Raw genomic sequence first — 20346 nt, forward strand, 5'->3', positions numbered from 1 at the left:
TATGGTGCTTTTATAAGGATGTGCTTACAAATATTTAAAAGGCCGGCAACTTACTGGTTTTTTTAGATGATCGTAGTCAATTCTCATAAGATGGATCGTCCGTTGGTTTACCTTTGTAATAATATGACCTCAACTATCTTCATTGCAGAGTGAGGGGCGTAAAAGATCGTTTTGTTTCGATTCCCGTGTTTGAATCCCAGTCGGGACAACAGTATGAAACAGTTGAAACCAAAAAGAAATAAATTTTCAAAGACATCACTCGTATTTTGTCAACTGTTATGACATAAAAATTCCGAATACTTCTATTATTTTATCTAGTATCCAGTAATTTTACTGCTATATTTCATCCTTTACAGCTTACTTGCATGATATAACATGCAAGCAAACTTCAACGGCGAAAATAGGGGGAAAAGGGAATGTTAGTAATGGGGTCTAACTTACCCATTGCTGGCAATACACCCTATCAGGTCGACCTCCGCGTAGTTCCCCCTGGAAACTATCGTGGTTAATTCTAGTGGAATTCATCACGATGGGCTAACTGACCTGCTTTCATCGTCACCTATCATCATCCCTCACTGGTGCTCCGCCGGCATATACCGATAGCGCGGGCGGGGTTGCCGTTCCATTATCCCCTATTAAAAAAAAAACGGCGAAAACAAATAATATTACGTTACCTTCTCCATTATAAAGTAAATCGGCATCACCACTCCACGTTCTCCGTCCAATCGACCGCTTCGCAGATTGCCAATTACAACTCTTCCGCTCACTATGCAATCTTTTCATTTCATTCTATGTCAGTACTCATTCATAAGGTCGGTCAAGTGCATCATTATTGGTTCGGTTATTGATTTTATACTTTCTCCCGTTTGTAAGGCTTTTTCTGTACTTCGGATAAAACTCCTATAAGGAAAGGAAAGTGAGGGAAGTGGAAATCTCGTTTATGTTATCTGTATTCGGTACGCTGGCTTGTACCTTACAAGTGAAGTATGATACGCGAAAATGAATTTAGGTCAAATCTCATCAGGGATAAACTACAATGGTGTCCATAGGAGAAAACTTAGAAGTCGATGTGATAGGCCATTCAACTGCATTACTAACAATCCACTTGCGTTATGTAGTGGTAATTAGAAACCTATAAAAACTGTATATTAGATCTGGGGTCTACCATGAAGTGAGATTCGGATTAAAAAACACTGTAAAGTATATCGTAGTCATCCGTGAAGTCACTGTGTGGCTTGCATTGAATGACAACGGCCATGTGGCCATAAATAAACTGTCATAGCATAACGCTGAGTGTTGGCCATATTGGCAACTAGTTGTTCCAAAATTTATATTTTGGAACGACTAGTCTCAATGCATTTGTCAATAAAAATTTCTTTTTGTTAGCTAAAACAGTCATGGTTTTCTCGAATCTTCTTTTATGTATATCGGTTGGGTAAATGTCTCGAATGTCCTACATAGTCGTTGCTAATATAACTAGTACTTTACGATGAAATTTGAGGTCAGTCGCATTAGGATCCTATTATGAATCGCCCTAAGTGGCCATTTTAGACTCAGCGGTCACCGTTTGTGGATACCCAATTTAGGTCATCGGTTTATATAGATCAATGACCTAAAGAACATTGTGTACGCCGCATGTGAAGGGCGAAGTATAGAATTCAGTTATCGAATTTAGGTATCTATCTTCACGACATATCTCTTGTGGTATAGGCAGAGTGCTAAAGACCTCTATATTATGTAATCTATAATTACTTCATGTACTTTTATATATAAATATCTGCTTAGTTATAATATTATAATAAATCAAACTCCAAAAGACACCATCAATTCTTTTATATTTTATGTATGTAAAAAAAAATTTTGCCAATTTTTATTATCGACTGGATTAAACGTATCAATTTCGTCATCATATCAGACGTTAGCTGTCCACTGCTGAACATAAGCCTTCCCCATAAAAGGAGTTTTAGCCAGTAGTTGCCATATTTGGCAGGAGGCTTGCTAATCGCAGTTAGGCAATTAGTGACATATGGAGAAGGGCGCTGCTGTCCAACTTTCTACCATTAAATTTCTTTAGTCGTCTCTTACGACAGTCACGGGAAAGGAAGCGGTGGTCTGTTCTATGTCGGGACCATACGGTGGTTTCATATTTAGTGTCAACTAAACTGCAAGTATCAAGAGCATCTTTTACATGATCGCGAGCAGATTGGACTGTCCTTGTCCTGGTTACTACTTATACTGATCAGTAAACCTATAACTCCCTGCTGAGGTTTCCCAAGAGACTACAGCATGGGGTTTTTCAAAAGGGGGGGGGGGAAATAGGTTTCTTCAGGGTCGGCAACGCGCGCGTAATACCTCTGGTATTGCAGGCGTTCATAGGCTACGGTAATCGCTTACCATCAGGTAGGCCATATCGTCATAGCCGTAGAATACTGACGGATCTTTATATGTAATATTTATCAGATCCGTCAGTATTCTACGACTATGACGATATGCCTGTTTGCCACCTCATTAGCATAAAAAAAAATATCCCGGTCACGCGGATGAAGTCACGGGTCAAAGCTAGTATAACCATAAAAGACACCGGCATATTTAATCTCAGAAGAAGAAGGTTCTTTCGAGATTTGCTTAAAAAGTAGACATTGTAAACAATTAGCTTCCGTCTTGCCGTAGTCAGCTAACAAATTAGAATTATTCATGTACGTAAGTAAGCACAGGGAGTGCAACTGTCAACAAAGCCAACAAACTTGGACAGCCGAGCAAATAGTGCAGCTTATCTCGCATTTGCCCGTTGTCATGTTGAATTGTACAATCAAAATTACTTTGGTTTGAATTAATTAACAGAACGACGGATGGAAAACCAGGCAAAATGTCACGTGAAATAACAATAATAATAATAAAAGACAATAATGTAGTATACATAGTAGACATAGCTATTCCGAATACACACAATATACAAAGCACTATTAATGAAAAACTATCAAAGTATACAGACTTGGCAATAGAAATAAAGAAGCAATGGAAAGCGCACACCGTCTACATAACACCCGTAGTACAATCGTCTACAGGAATCGTACCCAAAAATATTCACAAGCATTTAGATATGTTACAAATTCCCACCTATACAATAGATTTGCTGCAGAAAGCGGTCATCCTCAATACCTGCAGCATAGTCAGAAAATTTCTTTCCTCATCATTGTCATCGTCCTCATATATAATTTAAAGTCAACCATGCTTGGCTAACGCCCGCGTGGTTGAACATTTACCCCCATAAAAAGGGAGATGTTAAATACAATATATATTTAAATAATAATAATATAATTATGTACAAAAGGCTGGCAGCACACCTGCAATGCTATTGGTGTTGTGGGTGATCATGGGCGGTGGTAGTCACTTATCAGGTGAGCCGCATGCTCGTTTGCCCCCTGTGTTGTAAATAAAATAACACGATTGTCATATGATATCGGCATATAATGGCCCATTCCTTCTTTTCTCTTGGGTGTCGTAGGTGGTGGTTAAGGAAACTTGACAGTCGACGGATAGGCAGCAACGTCTTTCTTAGAACACCACCAAAAAGTTAACTGTGGTTACCAACTGCTTATCAAATGTGGCAACTACTGGCAAATCCCTCATGGAAAGACCTATGTTCAGCAATGTTCAGTTAACAATAGATATGATGTTGTGAGAAAAATTACAGATGCTTAATATTTTGGACAAACTTTTGGACAAACTATGAACATCGCTGTGTATTTTGTAATAAGCAGTCCGTTAAGGTATTAAGAGGTAATAAAAAACAAACCCTTATTTTACCAGCTTGGGTTTCTCTGTCCCATTCGTGTTTCCACCGTGAAGCAGTTGTGTTTGCATGGCTGTGTTTCAGTTTGAAGGGTGGGATATGGCGTGAATTTACAGGGTACAGAGGAATAGTACCTGAATCTCCAGGAATGGCAACGCATGGGGGGTATCATGGGCGAAACAGTATACTCTGTTATGTCCATGGCACTGCTCATGTCTATAGGCGACGGTTACCACTTTCCATCAGGTGGGCCGTCAGCTTGTTCGCCATTCTAAGTTGTATAAAAAAAACATAATGTTAGTAAATATACGCAATTGTTTCGTATAAATATATACATATAACATAAAAATCGCCTTTATGTTTATTTATAACAAACAAGCATAATCATGAATTCGAAATGTTTGTTTGTACCTATTATGTTACTTTATTAGATTACCAATTACGGATTTTGGGTCGCAATTGGAGAATATTTAAATTCCAATTAGTGACAACAGTTAGCCAAAAGTTTGTTTATAAATGTCAAGGACAACCAAACATTTAGGTACATAAGTTAAATACCTTGATATTTACTTGATTATTAATCAAAATAAAAAATATGTACTCTGTCAATAATCCTTCATAAGCTTGGAGGAAATTGTCATACACATCCGGCTCGAAGGACCATGACAATGAACGAACAGGGATTGTCTGGTGAGAGTAATTAAAGACATAATAACATAAATATAATACAATATAAATCGTTTATAATTTACTTTTTAAATCTTATTAACGATACGCCGAAAAACTGTGAAGCGCATTAATTTACCATAGCGACATCTATTATATTTTTAAAAGGAGACTTTTTATTTATTGAGTCAACAAAACCAGCTCTCGTTACAAATTACTAAATAATTACCATATATGTAGTAAAATTAATGTTTATATATTATATACGCATTTTTTATATATTATGTATGATTATTTCAGAATGTTACTATAATTATGTCACATATTTTTCACTACATCTGCCCTTAATACGCTTTCTGTTTTTACCCAATGGTTAGCTGGTAGAGAATGCCATATGGCATTAAGCTCACCACTTGTACAAAGTTTTATCGTGCAATAAAGATTAAACAAATAAACCGTATTGAGTACATCTTCCTTTTTAGAAATCGATTAAAAGACGAACTTTCCTCTAGTGCAATATCTACCAGACGAACTTTGAGGAGAGAGCAGAAAGTTGAGAACTCAAAAATTAATTCGTACGTAAAATGATTAAGTAATTCGATTAATTAAAAGTGTCAATTAATTTAAGGGGAACTTAGTCGGAAATGCAAAAGATATCGCTGCCATATCGAGTAAATAAATAAAATTAGGACAACTTAGATCTATAAATATACTATATTAATTTGAAATAACAATCCAGTGAGTCGATTCTGAGTATTTTTCACACTTATTTATAAATTTGGTGTAGGTTTACGTTAATTCAGTTTTCTTGGATTTTGTAAGCTCGCGTTGGTTTTGAAACAACTAATAAGATAAGTGGTTGTCAAAAAGTAGTCAAATTCTGTTTAAAACTCTACCTCTATAGTTTATAAATATAAATAATAATTTAAATTTATCGTTATTTAAATATTCATAGTTTTAATTTTAAATTATTTTTAAGCTAATATATCTACATTATATCATTTATATTATATTACATCATTTATTTTATTATTATTATATCATACCAGAGGGAGACTTTGTACAAAAGTCGATTGCTTGCGTACCTCTGTCCCATTCGTGTTTCAACCGTGAAGCAGTTGTGTTTGCATGGCTGTGTTTCGGTTTGAAGGGTGGGATATGGTGTGAGTTTACTGGGTACGGAGGAATAACACCTGAGTCCTCAGGAATGGCAACATGGGGGGGAGGTATCATGGGCGAAACAGTATACTCTGTTATGTCCATAGTACTGTTCATGTCTATAGGCGACTGTTACCACTTTCCATCAGGTGGGCCGTCAGCTTGTTTGCCATTCTAAGTTGTATAAAAAAAATTCACGGTAAGTCCCTCGCGAGAACGGCAGAGAGAATCAAGTACCAAGTGCCAAATGTCTCTATACTTATTTCTCTGTTTCCTGCATTTTGATAACTATATACATATTTATTTTATGTATATGTTTTATAAATCTGGTATCTGACATTCTTGCCATATTACTTTCTTGACGAGCAAGGGACTATTAGTAGTAGGGACTAGCAATCCCATTGTTAGAATTATACCCTATCAAGTCGACCTCCACACGGTTCCCCCTGGAAATTATCATGGCCAATTGAGCAAACGGGTTTGCTTTAATGCTCACTTGTCATCCCTCACTAGTACCCCGCCAGCGTATACCGTTAGCGCAGACGAGGTTATCATGCCATTATGATCCATCCTTTTCTCATTTTTACGTCGACACTTTCTTACAAACCGACTCGCTCTCGCTTTGTATGGTAATTCATTGAATTTAATGTAATTTTATCCATTTGCAAGGAAATCGTTTTTGTTCTTTCAGTACGCGACGAAATAATACACTTAGCAGTTCATAATATTGCGATGTTTGAAAAATTTTAGTAACTGAACAGTTTTATTAGATTTTTTCTTTCCAAATACGCCATTAATGGAAAATGTTGAAATTATTCCTAAGTTTTAATTCATTTTAAATCTTCTTTATAAGTTTTTTTTTTCAACGTAAACTACTTTTCTGTCTTATTTTCAGACTAACTGATATTCTTGAAGGTATCAGGTTGCGTACTTTGTTAGTGTCAGATTTTGTTTTTAATAGATTTAATACGTATTTTGTGTTTAACAGTTAAGTAATTATATAAACTTTTACAGAGAATTATTCAGTTTTCTCCGAAAAATAACAATAAATAGAATCTTAATAAAATATATTATTATTCTAACCAACATTGTAAAGAGGGATTATTGTTTGTTTGTTTATTCGTAATAGATAAAAATTACTCAACCAATTTTCAAAATCCTTCACATATAAAAAGCTATATTGTCAGAAAGTAATATACTCGTAGGCTATTTATTATTTAAAAAAATCTATTTACCCACATGAATTCAGGCCGGACCGTTAATGTTAAATAAATAACTAACATAATTGTTTCACAGACAGATTAAACTAAATATTTATTCAAGTTTACAATGTAGTATTTACATGTAGATTTTACTTCGCAACAAGCAGTCTTTTACTTCGAAAAATAATTAAGTTGTATTCTAAAAAAAACAGACTTAAATTGTGGCAAAAAAATTGTGGTGTTATTTTTAATTACAAACTATGATCAGAATAGGCCGGCAGCACACCTGCAATGCGGCTGATGTTGTGGGTGATTATGGGCGACGGTAGTCACTTACCATCAGGTGAGCCGCATGCTCGTTTGCCATCTGTGTTGTAAAAAAAGAAGCGCCTTCTTCCATTGGACTGCATTCAAAGTTGGGTGACTCGAATTATTGATTATCAGCGCCTTACTATCCAGCTCAGCCCGCTGTTTGCGTAGAGATGTTGCATAGATATGCTTCTTTTATCAAATATATCATAGGAAGTGTTCCGAGGAATTGTTCGAATTGATACCAGCAGCTAATTTTCACTATCGTACAACCCGCCCCTAACTAAAGAGTCATCCAAACCATATGAATGTGTGGCGATCCTTCTCTTTGCATTTCTATAAAATTTTTTTTCTTCTGTAAATATTATATTATCTAAGATGGCGATGCAGTGATACCCTGCATTTTTGTCGTATTTTGTTAAAAGAAGGACTGGCTGTACACCAGCGCTGTGCAGCTGTACACATGGCGCTGGGACACTCACAGCATCAGCTGAGCCGGTTCCTTTTGCCCGATATGAAATATTTCTTTTATATGTATTTTCTATACTTCCTATTGTGATTTGTGTGTTTACTGGCAATAAACGTTGTCTATTCTATTCAAAGTATGGAACCATTTCCCAGCAGCAGTATTTCCAAAGCAGTAACCTTCAAAAAAGAGCATATTCCTTTTACTTTTAAAAAGATCGGTAGCACATCTGCAATACGTCTGGTGCTACTGGTGCTTATGGGTGGCAATAGTCACTTATCATCAGGTGAACCACATGCTCGTTTGCCCCCTGTGTTATAAAAAAAAACAATGCTATTAAGAGACTACCGACTAAACCGTCTTTCAAAAAAAGCGTTCACGCTCACTTTTTATCTTTATCCGAGCAGTAAGTGCTTTATATTATTCTCAATTTCGTGTATAATATAGTATATATCATATATGTGTAAGTATGTTTGTTATTCATATATATTTATTCGTTTATATATGTAATTTTAGTATGTACGTATATCAATAATTAGTAGTACCGCATTCGAGTATTCTGACACTTCCCTATGGTTGACTGGGAGAGAATGCATTTAGCATTAAGTCCGCCATGTACATATATTTGAACTAACGAATAAATAAATAAATGTATTATATTACATAATTCATTGAAATTTACAGGAATCTGTAGGTTACAGTAACCGTTTACCAATAAACGTATTTTGCAATCAATTACGCGTCTCATATGTTGATTCTCAGAGAGATTTTTTTATACACTATGGTAACCATAGATTATGGACTTGCGGGTACCATCATCAAGCATATCCTGACTTTTCTATACATGAAATTGTGATCAATTACGAGAAGTTTAAATAATAAAAAAAACTATAAATATAGCTAGCAGCAATTTCAGAGCTAATATGGTACCACATCATAGAGATCTCGTGGTATACACGATGCATTGACCCATATTGTAAAACCGAGCCATTCATAATTGACCCATATTTTTCTATTAATGTTTTTAAGCTCTAATTAATCTTGTAGCATTTGTAGAACTGTTTTGTGCAGTTGGACCAATTTATGGATGCATATTTATAAGTTACTATACACTATTGTAGTATTGCTTCTACAGATTTTTTTTTTTTTTACTAAAACAACAAAACTCCTTTTTTTGTGTACATTTCGTTCAACCTAAAGTAGCTAAAAGAGAAAAAATAGAAAACCATTTAAAATTATCTTTCCGTACAAATCCGATTATGGGACCGACGTGAAATTAAATTCTTCGGATTAATTAAAAGAATATTCATTATTTGATTTTATCATACTAATGTAATAAAATTTTAATTGAACTGAACTGTGGACAGACGAAGATATTTTAATAGAATTTTCGTCTATCTAACTGTATCTGTATATATATATATATATATATATATATATATATATATATATGTATGTATGTATGTAAATAAGCCTTTCTTGTCCTATTGCATATAGAAAAATAAATAAATATATATAAAACTGTTACCCTATGAAAATTCAATAAACACTCTAAATGCATTAGTATTTGTTATGTTTCTTGTATATACACGCAATTTTTTTTTATTCTTTTCCTCTTTAGCGCGAACATATCATCTGTGGAGATGCGGAAACTGAAAATGATCTGAAACTTCCGTACGGTATTATTGAATGTTATATTTATTACTTGGTTGTAGTTTGCAGTTTGTTTGTTAGCAAACAATACAACAAACGATACGTCTTCCTTTATCTGACCGAAGGGGACGTATGACCCACAATAAAATAGGACGCATACGAGATCGCTCTAATTTCATAAGGTCCAATGTTGGTAAACTTTCTTAATTTACTTTTTAAATAGATGGATGTATAGTTTTTTTCATTTTCATTGCTGCAGCGGCCAGCAACTGAGGCATTGATGGACGAACATGCAAATGTGGGCCGAGGCGTAGCCGAGGCACACATACGTGAGTCCATCAATGCCCAGTTGTGGCCAAGGCTTGTATAGTACTTTTCTCAAACAATGCGCGGAAATTAAAAACACAATTTTACTTTTTAATTTCAATGACGAATAACGAACAATAATAATTTCTCACACGCCATAATGTTCCTTTGTTTTTTTTTTTTTCAATAAACAGCTTTCTATTTGCAAGCCAGTTCGAAATTTAAATAAAACCTTGTATTAGTTACGTCCTTGGTAGCCATGTTTCGAAATAAAAGGTCATTCCATTTTTAAATTACAGGATAGATATGAGTTTACATAGTAAATTACTGGCCGCAAAACAAGATAGATATGGATTTTCATACAACTTTTGCAGGCCGCTGCCCGCATGTATCTGGCCAATACAGCAATTTTGAGTTATCTCTAAGAAGATTGTCAAAATAATGCTCACATTTCCAAGCATGTTTGAGTAAAGTTTATTTTTTATGTCTCAAAAGGACATGTAAAGTGAATGGAATATTTTAATGTATATATACTGCCGGTTTAACTTACATGTAATTAATTCGAAAAAGCTCAATTTGTTTCGGAACCAGTTCGTAATCCTTAGTCACGAGCGACTGTGATGCGAGCACAAGCCTGACTGCGTGCCTCGGTCTGCTGAGAACGATCTATAGATACTTGCGGTATCGTCACAGATAAGAAAGACGTTGTTCGGAACTCTTCGGGTATGAACGGCTGGTCTTCGTAATGTAGTCGTAGTCCGTAGTGAATGGAATATGGTATCACATGAATCAACACCATTGATATTACAGAATGTACTTTTCATTTTTTTTTACAACACAGGGGGCAAACGAGCATGCGGCTCACCTGATGGTAAGTGACTACCGCCGCCCATGATCACCCACAACACCAGCGGCATTGCAGGTGTCCTTTTAAAAAGGAATATACTCTTTTCTTGAAGGTTATGTCATTTCTAAGAACTAGGAACTTGACGGTCAACCTGGTAGAATGTGGGTTTTTTAAGGGTGAAAATGAAATAGTGATACCGACTACGTTATCGATATACACTGGTGAGTATCAGTAAGAGATTATAGGTGAAGATGAAGAAAATTAGTTATAGGTATTAGTTATAGGCATATTGTGGCAGATTCATCAAATTATAACCACAGTTTTTTCCAGATAAAATCGCGTGGAGTTCGACCTGATAGGATTCGTGCTAGTAATAAAATAGTTAATGGAAGTTACACAATCTAGTATAACGTCCGTGGCACTTATTATGTATTGCTGTACCTCAAGCATAATATTCTCCGAAGAGACTTGGCATGAATAAAGAAATATGTTTTAAGTACTATTTCTTTTAGGCTGGTACTTATTTCATTTAGTTATTCATATATTTCAATATCCAAAGAATAAAGAATAGTGATAATAAATTGTAATTCTACTCTGTTACTATAGGGGGAAGGGGGGTTGTTAGTAATGGGAGCAGTTGTCCCAAAATTATCTCATCGGTTTCCATTCTAACTCCACGCTTTAATACACATCAACTTCCAGCATCAGTATTTCCGAACCTATACGACATCGTAACATTAAAAAAAAGAACATATTCCTTTTTAAAAGGCCGGCAGTACTCTCCAATACCTCCAATACTTCTCCAATAAATCTTGGTGTTATGGGTGCTCATGAGCGACGGTAGTCTCTTACCATCAGGTGAACTGCATATTTGTTTGCACCCTGAGTTATAAAAAATAAAAAATATCCACCTCGAAAGTCATTATGTTTAAATTCTTTTGAATTTGTCACAATATACTAACTGACGTGACTTCATTCGCACCTATCATTCTCTGGTACCTCGCCAGCGTAAACCAACAACATAGAAGGGATTACCATTTCGTTGAAAAATAAAACTCCGTCACAACACAAACATACAATAAAATTTTACACGCTAAAACATTACGGACAAGCGAAAACTCAATATTATAATGTTATGAGCGAACTGATAATTCTTTGGCAGACGTCCACGCAATAATGGGTGGGGACAAAACTATTTTCAGCTCTTTTCAACAGCCGAGCCAAGGCTAAGATTCGAGGCCGTTCCAATTAATATTGCTATTGCTCGTTAAGGATATCAGTGATGTATTTATTCGGTTTTACAATCTTTTATTTCGCTTTTAATCTATTGTAATTTAGATCAAATCTTGCAAGTTTATTTAGAAACACTTCTTGACATAATCGATTTTATAATCGAAATTCTTGACATAATCGAAAACCTCTAGGAGTCTACCAGAGGGAGACTTTGTACAAAAGTGGATTGCTTGGGTACCTCTGTTGTATTCGTGTTTCTACCGTTACCGTAGCAGTTGTGTTTGCATGGCTGTGTTTCGGTGTGAAGGGTGGGATATGGCGTGAATTTACAGGGTACAGAGGAATAACATCTGAGTCCTCAGGAATGGCAACGCATGGGGGGTATCATGGGCGAATCAGTATACTCTGTTATGTCCATGGTACTGCTCATGTCTATGGGCGACGGTTACCACTTTCCATCAGGTGGGCCGTCAGCTTGTTTGCCATTTTAAGTTGTATAAAAAAAAAATATATTAACATTATTTTATATGAAGTATTCATATATTAAGGGAGATATGTTAGAAATATTAAAATACTAAAATTCTTTGATATGAAGATAAAGGCCCAGCGTTGAATCATTTATGGTTATAAAGGTGTCATGAAATAATTACTATAAAATTTCTATCAACAAATTGTAAATTAATAATATATTTTCTCTTACAGGTAAATAATACGCTAGTGCAACGAACTAAAACCTTGGATAGTGACCAAGAGCGGGCGGCGACTGTTGAAAGCAAAGAGGTTTGCTATTTACGTTCAATCTTCCTGAAACTGTCGCGAAATATTAATACCGATATTTTTTTATACTAGTGACGTCATAAACAAGCATATTACCCGGCTGATGGAATATAGTTGACGTAGGGTATGGACGATATCAGTTCCTTTGGACAAAAAAAAAGGTATGGGCGATATATGGCGAGGGATGCCATGGTGGTTTTAGCCGGTAGGAGTTCGGTAGTATCCATACACCTACCCCGGGGCGTATGGGTCTGCATAATGCATTTCCCAACGAAAAAAAAGGGTATAGACGAAATACGGCGAGGGATGCCGTGGTAGTTTTAACCAGTAGAAGTCCGGCAGTACCCATCCACCTCCCCCGGGACGTATGGGTCTACATGATGCATTTCCCCAGGATAAAAATAAATGATATGGTCGACTGTGACTCCAGTTGACAATTCTGGAGAAACCTCCCTGATTAATAGAATTATTTCCTACTAAGGATCCGAATAGGTAATGTTTTAGCTTATGTAGCCTGCTAACCACGTAGCTTGGGGGATTGTTAGTAATGGAGACTGAGAATCCCATTGCTAGCAATATACCCAACCAAGTCGACCTCGCGGTTCTCCCTGGAAACTATCATGGTTAATTCCTGATGAATTCATCATGATGGGCTAACTGGCTTGTTTTCATTCTCATCTGTCACCTTTCACTGGTACCCTGCCAGCGTTACCGATAGCGCAGGCGGGGTTACCATTCCATCTTTACCCACTAAAAAAATATAAATGAAAAATAAATGACGATTTAGAAGTGCTTGTAAACAAGTCTATTCGAATATATATGATTTGAAATTCAAATTGAATAGTTACAACTAAATATTTTTTCCAAACAACGTATGGATCGAAGAATGACAAAAAAATATACAGGGTCTCATATTCAAATAACTGCTCGATAAATAATTGACGATACATAGAAATATCTATTACCATTAGTTTGCCCACCGTCCGTTTGTACGTTTGTTTTCCTTTTGAAATACTATTGAAACGGTCGTTATTTTTGAATAAATAGCACTTGAGTCTACATTTCAAATGGACTCGGATAAATTTTCAATTAAACTGAACGTTTACAAAACAATCCATTTAGATATTTATCCTCAGTTCTGAAGTTTGTTTAGTGTTAATAAATTTAAATGGAAAAATGAATTCATGTTTTTTTTTTTTTTTGTATTTATACGGCAATAAAATCAATTTTCATTTCATAGGAACGAAAAATCAATTACTAATAGTACTGTATTACTGTACTGTTTGTGTGTGCTAAGAAATAACAATTAAATAAACAAACTTTTACATTTTTTTTTTATACAACTTAGAATGGCAAACAAGCTGACGGCCCACCTGATGGAAAGTGGTAACCGTCGCCTATAAACATGAGCAGTACCATGGACATAACAGAGTATACTGTTTCGCCCATGTTACCCCCCATGCGTTGCCATTCCTGAGGACTCAGGTGTTATTCCTCTGTACCCAGTAAATTCACGCCATATCCCATCCTTCAGAGCGAAACACAGCCATGCAAACATAACTGCTTCACGGTTGAAACACGAATGGGACCGAAGTACCCAAGCAATAAAGGGGAAACATTTGTTTATTTGTCAATAAATAAACTCTTAAACTACTTGACCGATTTTAAAAATTCTTCTACCTATAGACAGATACATTATCAGCAAGTAACATGGACTATAGGCAGTGTAGATCCCTTTCCAGTGGGTGTCGTGAGAGACGGCTAAGGGAGTATGGTGGAGGAATAAATAGAAGCATCCTTCTTAAAACATCCGTGCGTTTTTCAAAACATTTTCTTCCACGCACAACCACTCTTTGGAATCAACTTCCAGCAGCAGTATTATCCGAACCGATACGACAACATAACTTTAAAGAAAAGAGCATATTCCTTTTTAAAAGGCCGGCAGCACACCTGCAATGACGTTGGTGTTGTGGGTGATCATGGGCGGCGGTAGTCACTTACCATCAGGTGAACCGCATGTTAGTTTGCCCCTGTTTTGTAAAAAAATCTCTAAAAGCCCAACTATAATTGCTAACCCACCTGCCAAGCGTGGCAACTACTCCTCTTATAATTTGACGATTTCCTTGGAGATAAATGCAATAAATTTCCTGAATATTATGCTAATACTATGATTTATATACTGTACATGACATTATATATATGTGTGTGCATGTGTGTGCATGCGTGTGTGTGTGTGCGTGCGTGCGTGCGTGCGTGCGTGTGCGTGTGCGTGTGCGTGTGCGTGTGCGTGTGCGTGTGCGTGTGCGTGTGCGTGTGCGTGTGCGTGTGCGTGTGCGTGTGCGTGTGCGTGCGTGCGTGTGTGTGTGTGTGTGTGTGTGTGTGTGTGTGTGTGTGTGTGTGTGTGTGTGTGTGTGTGTGTGTGTGTGTGTGTGTGTGTGTCACAAAATAAATAAATGAAATATTATTTTCAAAAATTCTATCTACCCGAGCGAAGCCGGGGCAGTTCGCTAGAATATAATATTAAGGAAGGATAATAGCAATATTTCGAGTGGATCTATTCCTTTCTTTGTAGTTTTGTATTGTGCTTGGTTACTAATAGTGCCTTTCCTGAGGATGAAAGGTATTGGTGACATGTATTGTATTGTATTTATTATGTAGTTAATTTGTGTCTCCAACACACACACATATATACAGGAACTGTTTATCTATCTATTATATTTATATATATATGTATGTATTTCTATGTATATTTATTTATATATTTGTATATTTATATCATTATCATATCAGCTTTTAACCGTCCACTGCTGAACTTAAATCTCCCCTAGGGGGGTTTTGCCAATAGTTGCCACGATTGGCAGGCGCATTGGTAACGGCAGTTAGGCTTTGGAGACGTTTTAAGAGGGACACTGCTGCCCATCCTTCGCCATCCCTTAGTCGTCTTTTACGACACCCACGGGAAAGAAAGGGGTGGCCTACCACAAGTGATCATATTTATATGCATATATGGATTAAATTTAAGTATGTATTAGTAACTTAAAATATACATTTATATAACAGCCTATATATTCACATTATTGTACGTATGCATAACTCTATTTTTTTTATACAACTTAGAATGGCAAACAAGCCGACGGCCCACCTGATGGAAAGTGGTAACCGTCGCCTATAGACATGAGCAGTACCATGGATATAACAGAGTATACTGTTTCGCCCATGATACCCCCCATACGTTGCCATTCCTGAGGACTCAGGTGTTATTCCTCTGTACCCAGTAAATTCATATGCATCATCTTTAATGCTTAGGAAAAAGAAGGGCATAAACTAATTTTTATCCTCGTCAATATGTCCTATCAATATATCCAAGTCATGCGAACAGAGTTAGGGGTAAAAGTTAGTAATATTATAATCTATATATTAATACGTGATGCAAAAACTTTGGACCACTTTTTACGATAATTGCGCGGACGTAGGAGTATGGAAATTCGCACACTTATAGTTTATATAGGGAAAGAGTGCAGAATGCTAATATTTTTTTTTAAATTATGCATAAAACATTCCCAAGAGACTACAGCATGGGGTTCTTCAAAAGGGAGGTAAAGAGGTTTCTTCAGGGTCGGCAACGCATGCATAATACCTCTGGTATTGCAGGTGTTCATAGGCTACGGTAACCACTTACAAACAGGTGGGTCGTATGCTTGTTTGCCACCTCAGTGGTATAAAAAAAATTAAATCAATTAAATAATTACACACCCAAATGCTTTTTTTTACAACACAGGGGGCAAACGAGCATGCGGCTCACCTAATGGTAAGTGATTACCGCCGCCCATGATCACCCACAACACTAAAGGTATTGCAGGTGTGCTGACGGCCTTTTAAAAAGGAATATGCTCTTCTCTTGAAGGTTATGATGTCATATCGGTTCTGTTATCGGTTTTTATTATGTTTAATATTATTTGTCTATAGTCTTATTGATTGTCGAACATAACTATAATAAATTAATTTATTACAATATATGTTATGGTCGAATTTCGGCCACTGGGCGACTACAAGTGTAAAATTAATACCTCACTTTTGACTTACGGTGTAAATGCTATTAGGACATAACAGCTGTTGCCATCTCACACTTTGTGGTTTTATGAACATTATGCGCTATCATTGTAGTTTTATGACCATGTTATGGCAAATACTGTTACGAGAGTCATTTTCAGGGAATTTTAAGGTCGTCAGCATGAGTTTATTACAGTACTAGCCATACGAGGAAGTTCCAGTTTGTTCAGCTAGCTATGGATAGTAAAATGATAGGAGTTCACAGAATAATTTTTTTTTGAGGGGTGAAAATGGTATGGTAACCCCGCCTGCGCTAACGGGATACGCTGGCGGAGCACCAGTGAAGGGTGATAGATGAGAATGAAAACGGGCCAGTTAGCCCATCATGATGAGTTCATCAGGAATTAACCATGATAGTTTCCAGGGGAAACCGCGAGGAGGTCGACCTGGTTGGCAATATTGCTAGCAATGGGATTCTCAGTCTCCATTACTAACAATCCCTTTCCCCTTCACAGAATTATTAAAGTGATTTATATAAATTGTTTTTTTAATTACTTTTCTCCATCCAAAGGTTGCCTGGAAGAGATCGCTCTTAGCGATAAGGCCGCCCATTGTTTTCTCATTGTGATTATTTCTTGTAATTATTTATATTTATAATAAGTTTACTATTGTAATTATTATTTATTTATTCCTTAGTACAAATACATGGCGCCATGTATGTGTACATGTCCGCCATGTACACATACATGGCGGACTTAATGCTAGAAGCATTCTCTCCCAGTCAACCATAGGGAAGTGTCAGAATACTCGAATGCGTAGTAATTATTGATATACATACATACATCTTTTGGAGGAAACAATAAAGAGTATCTTGACAAGTATATTGACAAGATTGATATGGTTTCGAGACGGTCAGATCCAGCTGTCAATTTTACATAATTAACAATGACCATTGATTGGTTCAGTCGTGTAGTCCTAGAACCCCTTCCTTTTTCTTGGGTGTCGTAAGAGCCGAATAAGGAAGAGCGAGGGATGGGCAGCAGTGTCCCTCTTAAAACACCTCCAAAGCATAACCACGGTTGCCAAGCGTGGCAATTACGGGCCAAACCTTCCCATGGGGAAGGCTTATGTTCAGCAATGAACAGTTAAAGGCTGACATGATGATGATGATTTATTGGTTACAATTCCTATTGAAAATAATGTTTCGGTTTGAAGGGTGGGATATGGCGTGAATTTACAGGGTACAGAGGAATAACACCTGAATTCTCAGGAATGGCAACACATTGGGGGTTTCATGGGCGAAACAATATACCCTGTTATTCTCATAATACTGTTCATGTCTACAGGCGATGGTTACCACTTTCCATCAGGTGGGCCGTCAGCTTGTTTGCCATTCTAAGTTGTATTAAAAAAATACATACATAGAAAATACATATACAAGAAGTGTCCCACACTAGACAACAGCAACTGGCTCAGCTGATGCTGCGAGTGTCCCAGCCCAATGTGAACAGCTGCACAGCGCTGGTTTACAGCCAGTCCCTCTCTTAACAAAATACAACACAAATGCAGGATACAACTGCAATTGTCTCTTACAAGAATTATTTCTTAGATAATATAATAAGTGAAAAGGAAAGAAGTTATCATTTGTGCTTATATTTGGCACATACATATATATACACATATATATATATATACACACACACATACATATATATTTTTTTTATGAATGATAATGGAATGGTAACCCCGCCTGCGCTAACGGTATACACTGGCAGGGTACCAGTGAAAGGTGACAGATGAGAATGAAAACAAGCCAGTTAGCCCATCATGATGAATTCATCAGGAATTAACCATGATAGTTTCCAGGGACAACCGCGAGGAGGTCGACCTGGTTGGGTATATAGCTTGCAATGGGATTCTCAGTCTCCATTACTAACAATCCCTTTCCCCCAAGCTACATGGTTAGCAGGCTACATATAGCTAAAACATTACCTATTCGGATCTTTAGTAGGAAATAATTCTATTAATCATAGAAGTTTCTCCAGAATTGTCAACTGGAGTCACAGTCGACTATACCATTTATTTTTATCCTGGTGAAATGTATCATGTAGACCCATACACACACACATACATATATATTTTTTTATGAATGATAATGGAATGGTAACCCCGCCTGCGCTAACGGTATACACTGGCGGGGCACCAGTGATAGTGATAGATGGTGAGGATGAAAACAGGCCAATTAGTCCATCGTAAAGAATTCTACGAGAATTAACCACGATGGTTTCCAGGGGGGACCGCGTGGAGGTCGACCTGATAAGGTGCATTGCTAGCAATGAGGCTGTTAGACCCCATTACTAACAATACCTTCCCCCCCACATACATATATTTATACATATCTCGATGTACTTAGGTTCTTTCTACCGTATCGTCTTTTTTTCTCTTTAGTATTAGAATAAAAAGAACTAGCATCATAAAATGTTGGCATTAAACAAACATTCGATGTAATGAACTTGAATATTGCCCCAACATTACAATCAACTAATTCTTGGACGTTATCCAAGCCTGATGTATAACGTTCCATTCATTATTACGAGTATATTGTCTTTTCTACTCTGCGTTACGATAATAGTCGAGCGATCGGTTTGTTATGTTTCTATATGGATGAAGGTACAATGTGAAATCAAAAATATTTGTATTACGGCATCATTATACCAGAGGGAGACTTTGTACAAAAGTCGATTGCTTGTATACCTCTGGCCCATTCGTGTTTTAACCGTGAAGCAGTTGTGTTTGCATGGCTGTGTTTCGGTCTGAAGGGTGAGATATGGCGTTAATTTACTGGGTACAGAGGAATAACACCTGAGTTCGCCGGAATGGCAACACATGGGGGGTATCATGGGCGAAACAGTATACTCTGTTATGTCCATGGTACTGCTCATGTCTATAGGCGACGGTTACCACTTTCCATCAGGTGGGCCGTCAGCTTGTTTGCCATTCAAAACTGTATAAAAAAAAATCATTTCAGCTATTAATCGTCCACTACTGGACGTAAGCCTCCCCTGTGTTAAAAATGTGCCAAATATTGCACAATGATTATTCATAATTCCAAAGCAAACTTTGCACCGTTCCCTAATTTGTAAGTGACCTAAATTAATCAACGTAACTTGAATGTTTTATCTTATACACACTCGCGATACAACCTCTGTGCTAGGCAGTAGATTCAATATACAAGTTTACATTTTATATCTTGAATTATTCTCGTTATTTACGAGTACCACCGAGTCTTCTTAATAATATCAGCCAAACCCCCATAGACTGCCATAAAGAACGGTCCTGAGCCACCTGTGTTACATAAAACCACATAATAAGAAAAGAAGAAGAAAGAAATATCTTTATATTACCGTTACCATTCAGAACGCAATTTCAGTCGAGAAGAACGGGCAAAAAACTCAGATGTTGCTTTTTTCAAAAAGTTTAACTATATAAATAATGAATTTGTGTGAATATTAATATATATTTATATATATATATACTACTTACTTATCTTAGATCTAACTGTTCTTACATTTATAGGCAACCACAGCATGCCTTGTATATGCCATATATAAACGTAACTTCTTTTTAATTTAATATTAACATCAATCAATTAACTCAATGAATATTCACTGTAAATGAATAAATTAAAATTAAGGTACAATTTCTTAAATAAAAACACTAATTATAAATAGTCTCTCTGTGCACCATACCGAGGCAGCGTATCCAAGATACTGGCAGCTACCTCTTTGGATTGCTAAACTTATCTTTTGCGCAAAGCAACTACCAGCTAATATATATATTTAAAGATTGTCTGTTGAGTTTCTTACGGGTTCTTCTATACAATACT

General features: G+C 36.5%; 1 protein-coding gene across 3 annotated transcripts in view; it reads left to right on the forward strand.

The window, feature by feature from the left end:
- The window catches only part of LOC113517162 (octopamine receptor beta-2R), a 247966-nt gene that overhangs the window by 129403 nt on the left and 98217 nt on the right, over positions 1-20346 (forward strand). The window contains exon 5 of one of the 3 annotated variants that reach the window (XM_052896836.1): positions 12336-12413. The exons of the other annotated variants lie outside the window; for them this stretch is intronic. The gene's annotated coding sequence lies outside the window, so the exon portion shown is untranslated. The remainder of the gene's footprint in view (positions 1-12335; positions 12414-20346) is intronic. 3 annotated transcript variants of the gene reach the window in all.

Source organism: Galleria mellonella, unplaced genomic scaffold, assembly GCF_026898425.1.
Source record: "Galleria mellonella isolate WM207_F2 unplaced genomic scaffold, CSIRO_AGI_GalMel_v1 utg35, whole genome shotgun sequence".
NCBI classification, from domain to species: Eukaryota; Metazoa; Arthropoda; class Insecta; order Lepidoptera; family Pyralidae; genus Galleria; species Galleria mellonella.